The following is a 14,133-nucleotide window of genomic DNA, read 5'->3' as shown; positions in this document are numbered from 1 at the left end:
TGGGGCCAGCTGCCTGACACAGGTCCTGTGCTCCGAGGCCAAGGCTGCATATCCTGGGCTATTGGGTTAGGCCTTCCTTCCCAAGAAGTACGGCCAAGAGCCGCTGCTCCCTCTTCACTCCATTTCCTGGACTTGCTTCGCATTATGAATTTTGGTTATCCCTTGGCTTTTAGAACCAGAGTCTAGTTAAATGTCTTAGTTACTGACTCTTTTAATAGCCTCGTGAGATCGATGGGAATGCAACGGAAATAATAGTGATGACTCACTCACTCAGCCCATCTCCTCTCCCCTCACCACTCTGCACAAAATCCAGTCTCACCACTGTCAACTCAAGTACCGCTCCAGGGGAAGTAGCAGCAGCTCCTTCATCATCGGAGAAGTTATGCCCAGGAGGAGGAAAAGCCCAAATGAGCCCACACGTAAGATGCCAGGCAGACCATATGGTCAACCACCATCTTGGACTTTGAGTCCATGAAAGACAGACCCTGGCAATGGGTCTAGCAGGATGGGAATTTCCAAGGAGAAAGGGGGTCCTCGCTGGGAACTAGGTGCCCAAAAGTCAAATTTTGAGTCACTTCCAGGTTGAAATGCTTTAATGCCAGTATGGGACGCCACAGAGCTCTCCTTCCCTCTGCCATGGGAACCAGCAAAGTTTGAGATGATGGCTTCTCTGACCACCTGGGTTTTGAGGTGAAGAGACAAGGAGCAGAGCTCCCTGCTACTCATTATAGACACATGGCAAGAGCAAGGAATATACCACAGATACCACAGCACTGATAAGAAAGATAGTGATTGGGGCGCCTGGGTGGCTCAGTGGGTTAAAGCCTCTGCCTTCAGCTCGGGTCATGATCCCAGGTCCTGGGATCGAGCCCTGCATCGGGCTCTCTGCTCAGCAGGGAGCCTGCTTCCTCCTCTCTCTGCCTGCTTCTCTGCCTACTTGTGATCTGTCTGTCAAATAAATAAATAAAACCTTAAAAAAAAAGAAAGATAGTGATTTATCAAAACCACAGAAAATATCTAACACCCTGGTAAACATAAGTTATTCGCAACATTTTAGATCACAGTCTGAGTGGTGGGCTCAGGCTTGGTTGTTATGTTATTAAATTGCTAAGGCAGGCTAAAATACTTTGCCACAGGTGTGATGATCTCAGGACGCAGCCAGGAATTCTGATTTACACAGCATGATGCAAGAGTCCAAAAGGATCTAGTCAAGGACGCAGGTCCTAAGAGGCACTCAATCCTTTTGTGGGGCTCCTGGGTGGCTCAGTCAGTTGCACGTCTGCCTTCGGCTCAGGTCACGATCCCAGGACCCTGCATCAGGTTCCCTACTCGGCGGGGACCCTGCTTCTCCCTCTGCCTGCCGCTCCCCTTGCTTGTGCTCACTCTCTCTGTCAAATGAATAAATAAAATCTTTTTTAAAAAATCCTTTTGTGCAGGCACACATCCAGGCCCTTCCTGGCCTAGCTCTGACTCTCCAGCCCCGTGGTTTCTCTCCCCCTGGTTCTCCACTCTTGATGACAGCCCCCTCTTTCGAGTCCCTTAACCACCAAGAACGTCAGTTCTGCTTACGTCTTCTCCATGGATCCTTCTAGGGCTCTACCTGCTGCCAAAGAAAGCTGCTATGGGTCCCCTGGTGCCCACCGACCTGTAACTCCTCGACCCTCTTTGAGGAAGGGTGCTCCCAATGGGAGAGGCTGGCAGTTTGAGGTCAAACAGAGCAGGATTTGAATCCCAACAACACAATTTACTTGCTAAGTGCGTTTGGATAGGTCATTTTGCCTTTTTGAGCCTCAGTGCCTTCATCTTTAAAATAAGAACAGGAAGACTCAGAACTGAAGGGGTTGTCCAAGCACTCTGTGAGTGAGACTGCAAGCAGAAAACACCAGGACACAGCAATCACCAACCATGATGTCCCCGTCACTTCTCCAGGTTCTCCTTTTCTCAAAATGGCAACTCTCTAGAACTAATAAGATAATCTTGTTTGTTTTTTTCCCTCTTGTTTTGGTTTTCCTCTTTGTCCTTCCAGTCCAAACTCCCCACCCCATGCCACCCCGCCCCCCGCCCCTGCCACCACATGTACATACAACCATCACACCATCACCACTCTCCCTGCCAGCAGATGCCTTCATTCAAACTTGTCTCTCCTTCACTGTCTCATTCAGGGGCTGAGAGGTGTTTCATTTTGCTTATTTTTGCTTCTTTGTTTGTTTTTAGAAGTGGCACCTTCTGGCCAAAAAAATCACCTGTAGATCTGCAATATGTAAGATAGTGGCAGAACAGCTCACGGCCGCCCCTGAAAAATCTGAGATTCCCGAGGGCTCAGTGCTTCACACACTGAAAACGGCCAGGATCTTGGCCCCAGCCAGGTCCATAGAATGTCTGCGCTGGCAGACCTCTGGCAGAGGTCATCTGCCAAACCACCACCTAAGTTTCCAGACGGGGAAACAGGTCTGGGGATTTGTAGAGCTGTTGTGTGGCAGGCCTGGAAAGAACCTGGGAGGTCACCCAGGCCCCAGGCTGACTGACAGGTGGCAGGAGCAGAACAGGGAGGGAGGCCTCTCGCTCCCATCTCCGGCCTTTGGGAGCACAGCCTGCCTCTCACCATGCTCAAGAAGAAGCATCGTGTCATCCAGGGCCAACAGCCTGAGAACCTGGAGTCAAGGCCCCCAGCTCAGCCACTCGATAGGTGTGTGGCCTCAGGCAAAACACTTGATCTCTCTAGGTTTTTCTCTCTATGAAACAGGGTAATGAGGCCTACCTCATAGAAGCCGTTTGTAACTACAATACTTGTCTCTCTGTAAACCACTCCTAGGGAGACCTGGTTTTCAGAATCTCTAGGAGGGACACAGACAATGGCGGCGGGATGGAAGAGGGACACCGCACACATTCTTCCCTTTCCCAGGCAGGAAAGGCAAGCCTTCCCTTCTCTCCATAGAAGCCTGGTTCCTACCTAGGAGAAGACTCTGGCCCCTGACAAATCCCCTAGGCTTTTCCTCGCAAGAGGAGGCCTCCCAGTCTGGCGGGTGAGGCTCGGGCTAGGCCCTCCCTGCCTCCCGCCTTCCTTTTGTTCCACTTGCGCTCAAGCACACGGCCTGGAGGACCGAGGACTTTTCTGAGCAGTTTGGCAACTTGAGCCCATGAGTACCTGTTTCCACCACTGATGCAAAGTCCCGCCCTGAGGCCCTGGAAACACTGAGCTATGAAGTTCAGCTCAGTCAGAACTGACTCTGCCTGGAACCAACCGGTCAGTGGCCCAGCCTCGTTCATTGTATTTCCAGTTTTCTACAGCTCCCTCTCCCTCTAATGAGCCATCCAGGCAACAGGCTGCGCGGTTAGCTAGCAATTACACTAACCACAGACTGCACCTTTGGACCGTGCACATTTAGCTTAATAAATGTGCCTCTTGCTATGGTTTTCACACTTCTCAAGGCTGGAAACCACTTGGACAGGGCATAGGGCTCATTGGTTGTTGCTACCTCCTCTCGGGAGCAAAGGAGCTGCTACCCAGAGGGAGGCCCTGAAAGGGTGTGACTCTTGTTTTCCAACTAAAAATCTTTAGCAGGAGGTCCATTCCCATCAGAAACAAAAATTTTGACAGGGACATGCTAGAGAGTTTGAAGGAGCCCCAGGACTACTGCTGTGTGAGGTCTACAAAGAACTGCCAAAGTGACATGTAATGTGTGTGTGTGTGTGTGTGCGCGCACGCACGCACATGCGTGTGTGTTTGAACACGTGGCCATGCAGGTATATGGGCATGTGTGTCCATGATCAAAGAGCTCTTCCAAAAAAAAAAAAAAAACCAGAAAAGGCCCCACCACTTAAACCCTTACAAAACACCAAGAGAGACACGCTAAAGGACACCCTTAAGCTTAGCCTCCTTTCAGTTGTCACTGAGATATGTCTTGTAAATTCCAAGGGATTCTGTGGTTTCAGTGACAGTTAGGAATGGACACGACCCACCCATATATTCAAGCCAGAAACTGAGCAAGCATCCTTGACCTATTCTCCTTACTCTCCTTATCCAACCCCTCGGAAAATCCTGTCTGCTTCACTCCAAAATATATCCCCAAGCCCTCCAATTCTCTCCACCTTCACCACCATCAGTGGGGTTCAAGTCACCATCATTTTTTTAAGTCATCATCTCTTCTATCCCAGGCCAAGCCTCCTCAATGGTCTCCCTGGTTCTGCCCTTGCTGCCCCACAGTCCATTCTCTACACAGCAGTCGGGGGATTTTTTTTTTTTTAACATTAAGTCAAATGATATGCCCTATTTCCTGTCACAGAAATTACGGAAGCATGTGTTCAAAAGGGAAGTTCCACCAGCTTGGATCACTGAGTGACTGACCGATGAACAGAAGCCTCTCCCCTCCATCCACCTTGGACAGTTTCTGTGAGTGAGAATTCAGACTGTTACTGCAGCATAACTTAGCCTAACCTGATACATTGAATTCCTGCGTATTTCTTAGGCAGGCATTATGGCCTCGGGTGATTCCTAGAGAAATCGGGGGCCCCAAATGATTTCCAAAACCACTGTTCTAGAAGAGGGTACCATGAACAGACCTGGTTCTGTATGCCGCGGGCAAGGGTACCACAACAATGAAATACGTCAAGCAAGCACACGGCTCAGCCATCAAGAAATCTGTACCTCGATCAGCACTGGACAGAGCTTCAGTCCAGATGGGGAGCGGGGAGAAGGACTGGAGTACAAAGCAGGGCGACTGAGTAGAAATTGGGAACAGGAATCAATATGGTGGGGGCGGGGTGGCAGGGTAGGGGGAAGGAGAGGAAGAGGAAACAACTTAAAGGTAACATATGGATCTATAAGGGTCGCTCTTAGAGGTGCCTAATCTCATATCAAATTGGCAGCAAGGAGACCGAGGAACTAATGCGGACCCCAACTGCCGTCACAGCTTCTCTGGCTCCTGGGTCTGCTGAAGCTAATGGGCTATCCCTGCTTCAGGCAGGGCTGGCTCACTGGCTGATATGGTGAACCAAACTGGCCACAGTGAACCTACCTGGGGGACAGCTGGGGGAAGCAGAGGCAGGAGAAATGAGGGGGGTTTGCACCATCACAATAGCTGACAGGGACCCAGCACTTTTCACATCCCAGGCACTACGACAAGAACATCATATGCACGCTCTCTCCATAATCCTTACACAAACCCCATAAAGTTAGTACTATTTTATCTCCTTAGAGATATTTAGAGACATTAAGTAACTTGCCTAAGATCATACAGCTAGTAAATGTCAGAGGCCTGATTTAAAACGAGGACGAATCTTCCCTAACCTTTGCCTTTAACCACTCTGTTTTCTCTTCCTCCTACTCCTTGAATTTATGTATTTGTTTTCCTTTCTCCTAATTTCTCATTCTGTCCCATTTCCTGCCACCTGCTTAATTCTTTCTCACACTCCTCTACTTGACATGAAAAAAATCTGAGTACACCTTGACTTGTTAATTACTGTTCATTTTTCGTCTTCTATCATCCACTTTTTGGCTCAATGTCTCAGCATTTCAACTTTCTGTATGCTGACCACTGACAGGTGACCCTTGTCTGCCATCACAGTGCATACCAGATACCTCTGCGGCCGGTATAGAACAGCGAGAAGCAGGAAGACTTCCCCTCACTGGGAAAGGAGACAGGGCAGCTCTCTGTGCATAGACAGCTCTGGGTCAAAGAATCAGACACTTCTGGAGGGAGTTTGGTGGAGATGAACGTTTGTAGAAAGGAGACTAAGGTTTCTATGGGAGCATAAGGCTTTGAGTTTTGGGAAAGACTTGGTGTGTTGGAGGGGAGACAATTCCTAGCACTGACTCCCTGTGGTTATTTGAGACTATTTGGGATGGACCTTTCCAAAGGGTCAGCTCTGGTGACACAGAAAAGAAAGAGCACGGGTTGTTCTTAGAATGATGGAATTCTGATCTGGCTTCACCACTAACTGACTGCCCAGCATTAGCCAAGCCATGATTACCTCTGTGGTACTCAGTTGACTCATCTGTAAAGTGAAGACAAGTTTTCCTTCATAGAAAGGATTTGGTGAGGATCAAATAACTTGATGACATCACCAAGGCACCTCAAACTCAAGAACATTAATCCCCTCCCCAAAGCTGCCTTCCCTCCAGTGCTCATCTCGGTGAAGACCACCCTTTCCAACACTGTCACCGCGGTCAGAAACCCTGTCACCTCCCTGACTGAAGGCTCTCTCCAAAACCTCAATTTCTTTGCCATCTGTGAATCGGCCCACTTTTCTCTCCAGAGTCATGGTCACCACCCTCGTCAAAGCCATGATTTCTCTCTCAGGCCACAGTACTCCCCTCCTACCTGGCTCTGCTCTCGCCCATCCCCCTCCAGCCCACTCTCAGCACAGCAGTCAGAGTGAGCATTTTGAAATCAAAATCAGATCATGTTAATTCTCAGGAAGCTTCAGTGGCTTCCTGTTGTTCTTAGGATAGAATCTTGAGACTGCTTCCATAGCCCACAATACCCCATGGGATTGGTCACCCTCACATGGCTCTCTTGTTCCCTTGTCTTTCACCACACTTGCCTCCTTGCGGTACATTGAACGCACCATATTCCCTCCAAATTCCCCCCTTTGCACCTGGAGATCTCCTTGCCTGCAATGCTTTTGCCAAACCCCCTCCAGCTCCAGGCACCTTCTTAATTATTGGTTTCTCTAGGAGAGATTTCTCTCTGATCTCCTGAGATTAGGTGACCTCTTCTTGTTATCCATTTTAAATTTGTTTAGGTGATTATTTGATTAATGTCTGCCTCTTCCACTAGATTCTTTGCTACCTCAAAGCAAAGGTCATGGCTATTTTTTGTTCATCATGGTACCCTCAAGCACCTGAAACAGTGCCTGTCACATGGTATGTGTTTAATCTGTATTTGTTGAATGAATAAATGAACATGGATCTCCTGGATAAATAGTTAAAAAGAAAGCTGGGCAAAAATAAATCAGTGTTGCAGAAATGGATGAACTGATCTTAAAATTCATGTGGAAATACAAGGGACCGAGAAAAGAAAACCAAAGTTGGAGGATTAACACTTCCCAATTTCAACACTTACTTACTACAAAGTTATAGTAATCAGAAAAAGTGGGCTAGTGGCATAAGAACACATACATAGATTAATGAAATAGAATCGAGAGTCCAGAAATAAACCCACATAGCTGTGGTCAATCAGTGTTGCAGAAATGGACAAATTGATCAGGGTGTCAATATCATTCAATGGGGAAAGAATAATCTCTTCAATGAAAGATGCTGAGACAACTTGGATGTCCACATGCAAAAGAATAAAATTGGATCATTACCTCACACCATATACAAAAAAACAAGTCAAAATGGATCAAAGACCTAAATGTAAAAGCTCAACTATAAAACTCTTAGAAGGTTCGGGCGCCTGGGTGGCTCAGTGGATAGGGGCCTCTGCCTTCGGCTCAGGTCATGATCCCAGGGTCCTGGGATCAAGCCCCACATCGGGCTCTCTGCTCAGCAGGGAGCCTGCTTCCCCCTCTCTCTCTCTGCCTGCCTCTCTGCCTACTTGTGATCTCTGTCAAATAAATAAAGAAAATCTTTAAAAAATAAAAAATAAAACTCTTAGAAGGTAACATAAATATAAATCAGTATCTTTGGATTAGAAACAATGGTTTCCTATATGTGTCACCAAAAGGATGAGCAGCCAAAAAAAATAGTTAAGTTGGAAATTATCAAAATTAAAAATCTGTACATCAAAGGACATTATCAAGATAATGAAAAAGGCAACCCATAGAATGGGAGAAAATATTTAGAAATTACATGTCTGCCAAGAGAATCATATCAAGAATACTCAAAGAATGATAACTCCACAGCAAGACAATAAACAATCCAATTCAAAAATGGGCAAACGACTTGGATAGACATTTGTTTCTTCAAAAAAGATATACAACAGCTACTAAGTACATAAAGAGACCTTCAACATCATTAGTCGTTAGGGAAACGTGAGTCAAAACCGTGATCAAATCACTTTACACCCACAAGGATGACTACCCAAAAAACTAAGGGAAATACCAAGGATGGACAGAAACTGAATGTAGCAAGAATATACCTCAAGCAATATACCTCAAGAAAGAAAATACCTCAAGAAAGAATATAGAGAGATTGGTACCCTCATCTATTGCTGGTGGGAATCTAGAATGGTGTATCCTCTGGGCACCTGCGTAGCTCAGTCGGTTAAGTGTCCACCTTTGGCTCAGGTCATAATCCCAGGTTCCTGGGTTCGAGCCCTGTATCCGGCTCCCTGCTCAGCAAGGAGTCTGCTTCTTCCTCTCCCTCTGCCCCTCCCCACTGCTCATGCACTTGTGCTCTCTCGCTCTTGCTCTCTCTCTCTCTTTCTCTCTTAAATAAATAAATGTCTTTTTAAAAAATTAAAAAATAAATAAAACTGTGCATCCTCTGTGAAACAGAGGCTGGCAGTTCTTCAAAAGGCTAAACATAGTTACCATATGACCCAGCAATTCCATTTCTAGGTTTATACCCAAGAGAAATGAAAGCACATGTTGATGCTAAATTCTGAGCATGAGGGTTCATAGCAGCATTATTCATAATGGCCCAAAGATGGAAACAACCCAAATGTCCTTCATGTACGGTATGAGTGGCTAAACCAACCATGGTATAGCCCTACAACGGACACATGCTAAAATATGGATGAGCCTTGAAAATCTCATGCCAAGTAAAAGAAGCAAGACACTGAAGACCACATATCATATGATTCCATTCACATGACATGTCCAGAAGAGGCACATCTATAGAAACAGAACATAGATTAGGGGATACCAGAGGCTGTTGGGGGTGGGGATGAGGAATTGGGAGGTAATGACTAAGACGGAATGAAAATGTCCTAAAATCGATCATGCTGGCATATGTCCAGTTCCATGAATATACTAAAAGTCCATGCACTATACACTTGAAATCGGGGAACTGTACAGTGTGTGAGTGATATCTCAAGAAAGCTGTTATTTTAAAACAGGTGTGAACACGGAAAGAGAGCTCGAAAGGTCAAGTATGAGCCACTCGTACAAAGTTCTGAGGCATGAGTGTTCCAGCCAGAAGGATCCTGAGGCATGAATCAGTTTGGCTAGGAAGAGAGATCAGGCCAGTGCAGTTAGTTGCAGTGAGCCTGGGTGAAAGTGGTGAGAGTCAGCGTCTGAGAGCTTGGCTGGAGAAACATCCTTGCATTTCACGACAAGGAATGTAGGATCTACTCTGAGCATCACGAAGCTTTGGAGCAGAAGAGTGACATATGACACTGGCCCAAGCAAGTCACGTGGCCAAAGCATATGGCAAAAGGGCGAAGAGGTGTAATTCTGTCATATACCTGAAGAAGGAGAGCCAGAACTATTTGGGTTTTTTTTGTTTAAGATTTTATTTATTTATCTGACAGAGAGAGAGAGAGAGAGCACGAGCAGGGGGAGGGGCAGAGGGAGAGGGAAACAAGCAGCCTCTCTGCTAAGCAGGGAGCCTGATGCAGGGCTCGAACCCAGGATCCTGAGATCATGACCTGAGCCGAAGGCAGAGGCTTAATACACTGAGCCACCCAGGCGTCCTTGGAACTATCTGGATAGAAGTACTAATGACAGCAACCTGCTCTTGTGTCCCCAGGCACATACGATCATGAATGTAGTTTCAGTTCCTAGAGCAGGATTAAGATCCCACACTGGGTTGGTTCTCCAGCTTCTGTTTTGCCCTAGGGCAAGGATTCTTAACCTGGGGGCCGAAAGGCCCCCAAGAGCTACATGCAGATGTTCAGGAGGCCTGTGGGGAAAAATATTACCTCTTTATTTCCATCAACCTCTAACTGAAAGGATGAGTGTAGGTGACCAGCCGAAGAGGTGTTAGCAGCACTTGTGAATTTACCAATAACTGAAATCACAGAGATCTACAGGAGCGCCTGGGTGGCTCAGTCGGTTAAGCGTCTGCCTTCGGCTCAGGTCATGATCTCAGGGTCCTGGGCTCCAGCCCCACATCAGGCCCCGCCCTGCTCAGCAGAGAGCCTGCTTGTCTCCCTCTCCCTCTGCCCCTCCCCTCGATTGCGTTCTTTCTCTATCTCGCTCACTCTCTCTCAAATAAATAAAATCCTTAAAAAAAGAAACCACAGAGATTTACATACCATATGACAACCATTGCAGGGATCTTGACATTTCACTTGCACTCCTTGAAAATTACGGTAATCATGAGAATTGCTGTTAGATCTTGTCATTTTAAAGGTATTAGCAAAGAAGCACATATATCACCATATCACAATTCAAACAACATTTCGGTGACTGTATTTCAGTACAATTGTTTTCCTTTGTAAGTCTACCATATCTGAAGCATTTAAAAATAATATTCTGGAAAAGATCAGAAACTCCAACGTCCCTAGGGGGTCACTTTCACACTAGGTCCCTCCCCGCCGTCTTCTTTCAACTCACCCTGGGCTGCCTCCATGGCAGGTCTGCCAAGCCTCATGGTCAACTCTTAATCTATGACAGTATGGGAAGTTAAATAAAGCAGAAAACTTGAAAGCACTTTCTGAAGACTAGCAGGTACCAGAGGACACTCGGGGGCTACAGAATGTCACTGCCAGTAAATGGCCCAGGCTCTCATGTGTCACCACGTGGCAGAAATGTTAACTTGATACCAGCCTGCCCCAGTTTATTGGTGCCTTGCTGGGGCCAATCCTTTCACCTCCCTGGGCCTCAGTTTCCCCATCTGTGCTATGAAGGGTTTGGACCAGATGGTCTTCTTAGAGCCTGTCCAGCTACGACAGCCTGAGTTTCTGCCTCTGCCCTCTCTTCTTCCATGCCATCCCTAGAAAGAGGCCTGGGAGCACTAGGTGCCCCTTGCCCTTGGCACCAGGTTTGAGAGGCCTCCCAATGATTCCTTGCAATGTGGGAGAGGGGGAAAGGTGCTTTCCCCAACCCCCCAAATGCCACCCACAGACTTCTCTCCTTGCTTTGCCCATACAGCTACCTCTGCCCAGAACAGCCTCCTTGTGTCTGTCAAGGACACAACCCCAAGCCAGGCATCATGACAAAGCTGTCACGGCATGACATGTGACAAAGCTCTGAACCCCCTTGGCACCAGGCATGATGCACCTTTTACTGGGATCTTCTTATATGTATGCCTGTTGTCCCTAACTACGGTGAGAACTCCTCCAGGCAGGACCCAGCTTTCATTCCGTTCTGCATCCCTAGGGCCCAGGTCCATTCCTTTATCAGTGGGCCTCAAGGCCAAGATAGATAATGGCTGGTGTCATTACTCAGTATGGTCCAGGGGGTGAGTGGGCGCTAAGGAATCAAGCCCCCTGGAGTCAAATCCTGGCTCTGAGACTTACTAACTAGGTTATTTTTTCCCCAGTGACCACACCTCTGTGCCTCAATGTCTTCATCTGTAAAATTGGGAAATACTACCTACTTCATGTAAAAGTTAGGGAGCAAATACAAGTAGAGTGCTGGACACTTAAAACCACGAGTTAAAATTTTTGTGTAAAAACATTAACCATGTGCCAAGTTTGGAATCTTCGTGACCTACCTACGAAGTTGGGTGTCCTTATGGTGGTCCCCAACTCACAGATAAGGAAACTGAGGCCAAGAGATATCAGGCTGTTTGTCCCAGGTGAGAAAGAAAGCAAATGGCAAAGTGAGGATTCAGACCCCATTGAGGGGCCCCCAGGGTCCACACACTTAACCACTCCACTAACTATGCTGCCTCGCAATAGCATCATTGCGAGCATTATTTATTCTCAAAATTATTTATTTATTATTTATATTATTATTTATTGCAAGCATTATTTATTCTCAAAAGCATTATTGTCTTTCTTCCACCAGCCCAGACCAGCCATAGGTGCAGAGAGAACTAGGTCAAGTGGCAGGCTGCCTTCCTCTAGCTCACTTTCTGCTGCTCCCAGGTGCTTGTGAGCTGCAAGGCGCACGTTTTGTTGCCTCTTCCCTCCGGTTGACTTTCACAGTCTGACCCTGCTGAGTCCCCGCCTCCCTCCACCATCCTGTCCTTGTATGCCCATCTGTGTTGCCCACCCAGTGGTCAGCAAGACAGTGAGGGAGAAAAAGGACGAAGAGTCCATCTGCTCCTCATGGACAGACTGCTTAATGTGGGAAAAAGACTTGTCCACACATTTTTGGATTTTCATGAATTTCCCTCTCTTGACTGTAACATCCGGGACTGTCGAGAGGACAAATAAGTTAATCTGGGTCTCCAAGAGTGATGTCTCTGAGCCATTAACATTCCCAGCCCAATGTCCCCGGTAGAATTATAGTGTTTGAGCTGCCTTCAGGAAGCCTGAGGGATGTCCAAGTCTATCGTTTCACAGAGGGAGGAATCAGGACTCAGGAAAAGGAAGGGATGCGTCAAGGGTACATAGTAAGTGGTAAATAAATATCTGTAGCAAGAGTGAAAAATCAGGGGCGCCTGGGTGGCTCAGTGGGTTAAGTTTCTGCCTTGGGCTCGGGTCATGATCCCGGGGTCCTGGGATCGAGCCCCGCATCGAGCTCTCTGCTCGGTGGGGAGCCTGCTTCCTCCTTCTCTCTCTGCCTGCCTCTCTGTCTGCTTGTGATCTCTGTCTGTCAAATAAATAAATAAAATCTTTTTAAAAAGGAGTGAAAAATTAATGATCCATATGCTTGAGAGGTGTGGGGACTATCCGAGATCATGGGACCCAGTTGTTCCTTGTCCCAAGAGCTGCGTGCAAACCCCACACTTTATACTCAGTAACACTCTTTGAGGGGGCAACATTTCAAAATACAAATGTCAGGACACAACCGCAGAGACTGTAATTTAATTTGTCTCAGAGGCGAAGCCCACAGATTGGTGTGTGTGTGTGTGTGTGTGTGTGTTTAAGTTCCCAAGAGGTTTCTAATAAGCAGCCAAAGTTGAGACCCACTGTTCTCAAGCAATGCTTCTCAAGCGTGACAGCACACTAAAACCCTGTAGAACAGGTTTCTCTCTCTCTCTCTCTCTCTCTCTCTCACACACACACACACACACACACACACACACACACACACACACTGATTCCTGGGCTTCACCCCCAGAGATTCTGATGAATTGGTCTGAAGTGGGGCCCAGGCATCAGCGTTTTCTTTCTTTTTCCAAAATGTGCCAGATGATTCTAGAACATAGCCAAGGTTCAAAACCAATATCCATTACCTGACAGAGGTTAATTGAAAAGAAATAACTCCTATTTTCTCTACATTATAAGTTCCATGAGGACAAAGAGTTTTGTCCATTTTGTTCACTGCTGCATTCCTAGCACCTAAAACAGTGCATGGTACATAGTAGGTGCTCAGAAAATATTTATCGAATGAACGAATGGTTTCATAGACTTTATAACCTTCCCACTTGCCACCACAGGCAAGTCAATCTTTCTGGGTCTATTTTATTCATTTCTCAAATAGAAGTAATAACTCATGGGGCTGTCACAAGGACTATATGAGAAAACATATGTAAAAGTGCTTCAAAAATGAGGAAATACAAAAATGCTAGTTAATTTCACAGAGCTCATTTGAATTTCCTGTTTTCTCTCCTTGGCTCCTCCAAGAAATTTTAACTGTCTTTTTAGTCCCACCAAATTGAGTCCTGCTGAATCTCCTGGGTCCCACCAGAAAGCCTTCCATCTGATCCTACCCAAACCTCAGCTCCTCCCTGAGGAGGTAAAAACACACTCCTCCTGCTCCTGGCCTTCAGTACTACCTACTGCCCCTTCACTGTCACTGGGAGCATGCATAGAGGTTCAAATTCTAGATCCGCATCTCACTCCACAACTCTTAACCAAATTAGTTACTCTTCCCAGAGCCTGTTTCCTCACTAAGAAAATGGGGATAATAACAGTAAATATATCCCAGAACTGTTGTGAGCAATAAATGAGTTAATGATTCACATATTGCCTGGCACACAGTGAGCTCTTAAGACTATTAAAAGCCATGGCTTTCTGTCCAAACATTCTTTAATTTAAAAAGGGGGGGGCCACGGGGAGGGTCATCTCAATGCTAAAGTAAAGTGAAGTAACCTGTGACATTTGTCACATTTTCTGGTATCTGGAGTTGATTTGGCTGGTCAAATGAAAGTGTGAAAACATGCTATTCCCTTTTCCCGTTAGTCAGTCA

The sequence above is a fragment of the Meles meles genome, chromosome X, assembly GCF_922984935.1.
Source record: "Meles meles chromosome X, mMelMel3.1 paternal haplotype, whole genome shotgun sequence".
Lineage (NCBI taxonomy): Eukaryota > Metazoa > Chordata > Mammalia > Carnivora > Mustelidae > Meles > Meles meles.
Note: the sequence above shows the minus strand (reverse complement) of the source record.